Genomic DNA, 7,293 nt, shown 5'->3' with positions numbered 1-7,293 from the left:
CAAATTCGATTTTTTTAGACTTCATTCAGACAGTGATTATCGATTTGCTTATCTGATTTAGGTGTCCATGCTTCTGCTGGATGGGCTAACTGCTGATCAGATATCTTGAGTGCATCTGACTTCAAGCAGCTTATGAGGAGCCCCCCCAGTATTCTAGTCTACAGGGCAGCTGCTGGACGTGTGGGGCTGTCAAGCAGTTTCGGGGTGACATTCTCAGAAAAGGAGTTGAGGGAAAGGCAGGGCAAACCCAGGCCTCTCTCTGCACCTTTGGGTATACAGACAAGGACCTGGCAGACAATCTTTGCCCAGTCCCATAGACCCTGGAAGGCCCTGCCAGAATCTTCTTGAGCTGAATCTCATAGTTCAGCTGCACCATGTCAGCTCACCCCCCTTGCTGTGTTCTGGGGAAAGAACGAGGCCCCTTGACGTCTCAGGTGCGGTTTCCTGTCATGAGCGCTGAGCAGAGCACCAGAAGTCTAGCTTTCTAGACGCCGTCCACCAGGGCCACAATTCTGTGAGGAGAGTCGATTGTCTCATCTTTTCTAGCCTTTGCCTTGGATCAGTTTAGCATTCTGTAATTATTCATTTGGTCTTCAACCCTATTCTAACTTATACACCACTTGCTGCTTTCACCGCCCAAGGCTTTCCTGGCATTTTCAGTATCTATGTCTCAGCACCAGCTGAGAAAAATGTGGCCCTACTCTAGGCCACGGATGACTCCTCGTTTATTTACCCTTTTCTTTATTCTACAAAAAGTAAGCAGTGTTTGTATGTTCCAAACCCTGCCTTATGCACTGGGGCTTTGACAATGACCCTAAGTAGCGAAAGATATCCAGCCAGGGAGAGTTCATATCCCAGAGACGACGGACGGACCACAGGTGAGCAAAATACATAGAGTGTGCTACAGTGATGAATAGAGCAGAGAAAGGGGTAAGGGAGCGTCTGGAGTAGGGTTTTCTATTTTCGGGAAGGGGGGCAGTGAAGCCTTTCCTGAGAGGTTGATCCAGAGCACTCCAGCGGTGAGGGCACAAGCCACATAGGTATGCAGGTGGGCTAATTTGCTGGTATTCCAGGGGCTCTTTTAATGATGATCTGTGTTGGGCATTACTCTATAAGAATGGGACTAAGAGAGGAATAATCTGGAACCTGGGTCTCACACACAAAGGTCCCTGCTTGAGTTCATGTGATCATAGGCCACACTGAGCACCCACAGCAGGGCTGGTCAATACCCAGAGTTGACATTTAGGTAGCATCTTGTAAGTTTCCAGAGCTACAAAGGGCTTCTAGGACAAGGAGAACGTATCCCTGACGCTCTGGGGATATCCTGGCAGGATTCCAAAGTCTCAACTGTTAAATCTGCAGCCAGTTTCATTATCAAGTAATGTATGTTCCCAAAGCTGCATTTGCTTTCCTGATCTTATTCCATCCCTCACCCTACCCAGGCGGGGAGCACAGGGATCGGGCAGGGTCATTGATGGGCGGGGGCAGCTGCAGTGCTAAGCCTGGCAGGCTCTGCACTGGATGAGAGTCTGGGACAGGCGGCATTAGGACCATAGCTCGTGGGGAGGCCTGACTCTGGGGGAAGCAGGAGCTATTTTAAAGAGACCTGTGGGCACACGCAGAGCCTCAGGATGTGGGGAATGAAGGCACGCCAGGAACTGGCTCCTTTCTCCATTAAAGTTCTTTCCTTCTGCATCATTGACCTGAACCACCTCACTGTACAGTCTGTAGACAATTTGGCAGAAGCCGATTGAGAAATGTTTAATGAGTGCTTTCGCGGATGCAAAGATCGCTCATAAAATGGGGAATTAAACTTTGAAAAAGCCACCCTGGGAATGCCGTTTGTAGCAGATGATTTGATTTGATGCCGCTATGCATCTCCTGGGTTCATCTCCGGCAGGGGCTCCCACTCATGGAGTGGCTCCCACGTAGCGGTGCGGTTTTCCCTGGAAAGCCAAGGTCCTGGGCGCTCAGCATGCCTGTTGGTAGCACAGACAGAACAGAGAGGCTGGATTTCATGTCCCTAGGGCATCACCCAACCTGCTTCTCCACCTCTCCACAGGACCCTTCCCAGGAATGTCCTACACGTTTCTGAGAGCGCTCCCAGCCAGATTAAGTGCCCTGGTTGTCTACACCAATACCCTAAGCCTTAATTCCCCCTTCCCTGACTTGTCTGCTTTCCCTATCTCCCTGTCTCTTGAGTCCTGCCCTTGCTACCTGGGATTATGTCTCAGATATATATTTTTTAAAGATTTTATTTATTTTTTTGACAGAGATAGAGACAGCCAGCAAGAGAGGGAACACAAGCAGGGGGAGTGGGAGAGGAAGAAGCAGTCTCATAGCGGAGGAGCCTGATGTGGGGCTCGATCCCATAACGCCAGGATCATGCCCTGAGCCAAAGGCAGACGCTTAACGGCTGTGCCACCCAGGCGCCCCTCAGATATATTTTTTAAAAAGATTTATTTATTTATTTGAGAGAGAGAAAGAGGACACAGGGGGAGGGGCAGAGGGAGAGATTCTTTCAAGCAGACTCCCCGCTGAGAGCAGAGCCTGCTTTGGGGGATCTCAGAACCCATGAGATCATGATCTCAGCCAAAACCGAGAGTCTGCTGCTTAACTGACTGAGCCACCCGGGCACCCCCTCTGACACCTTACCTATAGCCAAATCCTCAACTCAGGGTCTGCTTTCAGGACCTCAAACAACGACCATGTCTGTATTGTGAGAATGTGCTCCTAACAAATGCTATAAAATTCATATATGATTCATAAGAAAGCCAAAAAGTCATACTAACATTATTGAGAAATAAATAATAAAAGTCTGTAAGTGTCTTTTTGCTGTACTTTGTACAGAGCGTGGGGATCTATGATAGTCTCAGACATAGTTCGTGATTTTCAAATGTCTACTATAGATACAAAAAATCTTGACAAAAGAAAATAAAATAACTTGAATCCTACAATACATGACACTTACCATTCACCAGGACCAAGCATGACGTAGCCCAAGAACAAAAGGTTAATATCAAGGTGTAAAAAGCCGAACATAAGTAAAACAAAAGGATGCTGGAATAATATGATAAAAATCGACAAACAGTTCTTCATGCTAAAAAAAAAAAAAGTCCTAGAAAAAAAAATCCTAGTATAGTTAAGAAAGAAGTAATTTTTTGGCCATTCACTCCAGTCAACATTATATTTTTATGAGTGAATTCTTATATAGTTCTTAAAACAAAAATAAGGAAAGAAAACAGGAGAGTTACCTATCATCACTATGTTTTTACGTTTTCTTGGAAGTCAATCAAATAAGATACGAATTATAAATAAAAAGATCATCTTGGAATAGAGCACTCGAATGCTTATTATTTGAAGTCGGCATGGAGCTCAGCTCAAGACCATCAAATCTCTGAGAATATTGTTTTTATTAAAACATTGTTTAAAAGGATAGCCTCTCCACACATGAGCAGTGCTTGATGAGGAAATGCCGTGGAAGGGCGGAGGTCGTCTGCCCGATCAGGCTGGGGGGCGAGTGCGTCGGGTCCGCCAAGTGTGGTCCTCAGCAGGCAGCATCAGCAGCTCCAGAGAACTTGTTGGAAATGCGCGTTGTCAGATGCTCACCCAGACCTACCGAATCAGAATCCCTGGGGGTGGGTCCTGGCCGTGAGTCCCTTAACAACTCCCGCCCCGGGTGATTTATATGCATGCTAATGTTTGAGAACCACTGTTGCGGGGTGCCCCGTGACTCTCACCAGCAATGATGGAAGCCACGCCACGCAGCCCAGTAGACGTTATGATCAGTCCTGCCCCCAGGTACGCTTTCCAACCTTCTTACCTCCTTCCAGGTGCTGCTGTCTGGGGTTCACCAAACACCGCTCGTACACATCTTCTTAGTTGTCATCTCAGATTTCCACGAAGGTGTCGTTATCCCTGGCTGGAGTCCCTGGAAGTTATGCAGCTACCCAACATGTCACAGCTAGGGAGGAAGTGGAGAGCTAGACCCACGCCTCCGCCAACAGACCCCAATTCTCACAGGGGAACTTGAGGGGCAGCTGGGTCCCCTGCCCCAGCCTAGTTCCCACAGCCTAGCTGCACCCCCCCCCAATACTCCCTGCTCAGACCAGGCTGAGCTAAGATGGCAGTGACCTTATTCTCTTTCCCCATCCCACTGTGGAATTGCAAAGAAACTTTTATTTCTCCAAAATGATTCTAAACCTAAACTAATTTACTTATAGATATTTTGATGGGAGAATTCTGGGTTAATTGAAGTTCTGCTCCTCTGTCTCTCTCTCTCTTTCTCCTCTGCTGTGCCTCCAGCCTGTACATCATCAGCCCTTTGAGTAGCCAGGGTCAGGAAGGGGCCTGGAGGGCTGGGTCATTTCCAGGGGAGGGGACAGTCAGGGACATGGTGACCATCACTATGAGACTACCCAGCTGCGCTGTCAGTGTGGGCCACTCCCCATCCCAGGACTGTCAGGAGGGGCGGAGACAGCCCTGAGGAGGTGTCCCTTGCCTCTTTAGATTCATGGTCAAGCTTCCTAGTACCGCGAGGCAGGGGGAATGTAGTGACCATTTTACACGCAGCCTCCCTATCTCTCAACAACCCACCCCTACTTCTGACGGTGCATTCTAGAATTAGTTCTATGGTGATAATTCATGCTGTTTTTACTCTGTGCAAGGAGAGGGGATAAACTGATACCAAGGGTCCCTGCTGCTCCCCCCATCCCCTCACTGCCATGCTCTGCCCTTGCCCACCATCCATCCATTCTTGTTCAGGCCTCAAAGGTCCAGCTCACATGGTTCCCATGCCCTGCACTCCACGGCACGGGCATGTGGGACTGAAACCATCCACTGCTCTGTGTTCCCTCCAGATGAGGGGCAGAGCTCCCGGGACCCTTCCCAGAATAGGAGCTCTAGGTGCGAGGAGCACAGGTGAAGACCCATCCCAATGTGCCGATGGGGCACGGAGCAAAACGGGCCAGCCACAAAAGATGGTCTTACAGGGAGGGCTGCTGTCCAGGCAGAGGGGGCAGACACTGTCCAGGCGTCCTTCGGAGCTTGTTTCCTTAGGAAGCTCTCACTGCAGAGTAGCTGGGCTTCTTGAAGCCCTTGTGATGTCCGGTAATCCCTGGGTGAACATTTTTCTGGCATTGCCGCTCTGAGGGGCTCTTCCTCTGCTCAGGACAGACGGGGTTGGCTGGCAGGCGGGAGATAAGCAGGTAACAGATTACCTGTTGTAAGAACATGTCCAAAAAAAAGGAGGAAGGGAGGGGGATCGAGTTTATCATCTTCTTACAAAAACATACTCAGCGCTGTGGCAGAGGTCTGGATTCGAATATATGAGGTGACCCCCGGAAGTGGGTCAGGATGGGAAACATTCAGCCCACACTGCATAGAGAGTTACTGCAGGACCAGAGAAGGAAGGACCGCTGCGTGGGTTCCTGTGGTGAAGCGATCATCTGGGATGGAGAAGCTTCCAGGACCTCAGACCACAGACACAGGAAGGTGGAGAGGCATAGGGGCAAGGTTTAGACCTTTCCAAAGGGAGAGTCTGCAGGTCTCCAGGGAAACGGAGCTGCCCGGGCAGTTGGTCCCCCCTATCCAGATAGATATGGGAGCTGGCCTTGCCAGGATGGTAGCATCCAGGGCCGTGGTAGGAAGAGCATCTGTGTCTGTGACCTCGCACGTGGGGCCCACAGCAGTGACCTGTGCCACGGACAGGGCCACCGTGGCCTTCTCACATTCCCTGCCCTGGTGGTCAAAAGCAAGCCCACCACCTAGACTTCTTTTTCAAAGAAAAAACATGTTTAAAAACTCCAATATTGATAAAGACAGCAAAGGGCAAGAGGTATTTCACAGTCAGGAGAAATGGATTCCAAAGTTCTTACAGACTCAGGCTGTCCACGTGGGTTACTTCTGTTTAATTTAAAAAGAAGTAAAAGGAAAAGGGGATTCAATTTTTAAATATTTACGTGAACAGTTTGGGGCAATCGCTTCGGTGCTTCGCAAGTCTGCTCGTGCCTCCTGTTAACGGAAGCTGGAGATGGGAGCCTCTGCTCGCTCACTCCAGAGTGGTCCCCACCGCTGCTCCAGGCATTTCCAATGTGCTAATGTTTTTCTAAAGAGATAAAACTGGGTGGTCTGGAGGAGAAGTTAAGCTCTAGTTTACATAACTCTCCAGAGTGCAAACAAGAGCACTTCTACCTTTCCTCCCCCTCCTCCGTTGCTTTTCAGCCTAAGGTCCTCGGTTCCCTTGCACATTTTGTCCAGCCTGGTGGGGAGGGGGGTGTCCTCCTAGCAGAACGGAGTTACTTTCTTGTAGGGAAGATTCCACCTTAACTCAATTACCAGTAGAATTCCAATGGTTTAATTTGGGGGAATCACTGTTGGAGCGAAGAGGACCTGTGAAGACAGCCTTGGAGACAGCCCGTTTAGACTGATCAAAAAATAAACGCACAGATGGCAACCCTGCGCGGGGCTGCGCGGGCCCCAGTGACGGACGCCGCACACAGCGCCTGGTGTGCGGCGCCGGGTGCCGCGTTAAAGTGTGGGCGCATTCAGCCCTGTCACCAAAAGGGCTCTGAGACTCCGGTGTTTATTTTGGTTCCTAGGTCTCAATTAAAACATAATGCGTTGTCGCATATTTTTTTTTCAGTCGATTGTTTAATCGTGAGATTATGGGCTATCATAAAACCTTCATTGCTCTCGTATTTCTTTTTGGCAGGGTATAGAAAAGTTAATTCGGGATTAGCTCCAGGAGCATTTTGACTGAGCCTTCCCGCTATTTATCATTCCAAAGGCACTGACAGTGCTAATGAATGTCTGGAGTTGTGTATCATTTTATAAACACAAGGCGCTCCTGAGGTGGTGCCAATTAAACCTCCAATAAGGGATTAACGAGGACCCGTCCGCACGAGAGGCCGCGATCCCTTCTGACAGTTTACCGGAGGCTTGGCTCCAATGCAGCGGTGTGTGGCCTTTGGGGGAGGAAACTGCTCCTTTATGGCCCCTGCTGACTTCTGCAAGGGCGTCTGTTCCTCAAGACAGCATTTATCTCAGCTGTAGCTAGGGCTGAGCCGCAGTCTTGGCGATCAGGCGCCCGCAGCCTCCCGCAGCCGGGAAGAGACGCTGACGCGGTCCCTGGTGCTGGAGGGGAGGGCGGGCTTGAACCGTCTGCCAAGAGAGCCGGGAGGTAAAAGATTAGATAAACAGAAGCTAGATCACAAAGTGAGCTCAAACGTGGAGCGTTGGCTGAGCAGATCCTTTCTGGAAGGAGATTCGTTCTACCTCCGGCTGAGCGATTAG

General features: G+C 49.7%; 1 long non-coding RNA gene across 1 annotated transcript; it reads right to left on the bottom strand.

The window, feature by feature from the left end:
• Window positions 1-3,447: 3,447 nt before the first annotated feature.
• On the bottom strand, window positions 3,448-4,273 carry LOC117802792. The gene is made up of 3 exons (XR_004626347.1): window positions 4,218-4,273; window positions 3,824-3,964; window positions 3,448-3,577 (listed from the first exon to the last, which is right to left on the bottom strand). It is a non-coding gene; the product is annotated as an uncharacterized LOC117802792 (long non-coding RNA).
• Between the last annotated feature and the right edge of the window lie 3,020 nt (window positions 4,274-7,293).

Source organism: Ailuropoda melanoleuca, chromosome 6, assembly GCF_002007445.2.
Source record: "Ailuropoda melanoleuca isolate Jingjing chromosome 6, ASM200744v2, whole genome shotgun sequence".
NCBI lineage: Eukaryota > Metazoa > Chordata > Mammalia > Carnivora > Ursidae > Ailuropoda > Ailuropoda melanoleuca.
The sequence above is the reverse complement of the archived record's forward strand: the minus strand, read 5'-3'. Positions and strand labels throughout refer to the sequence as shown.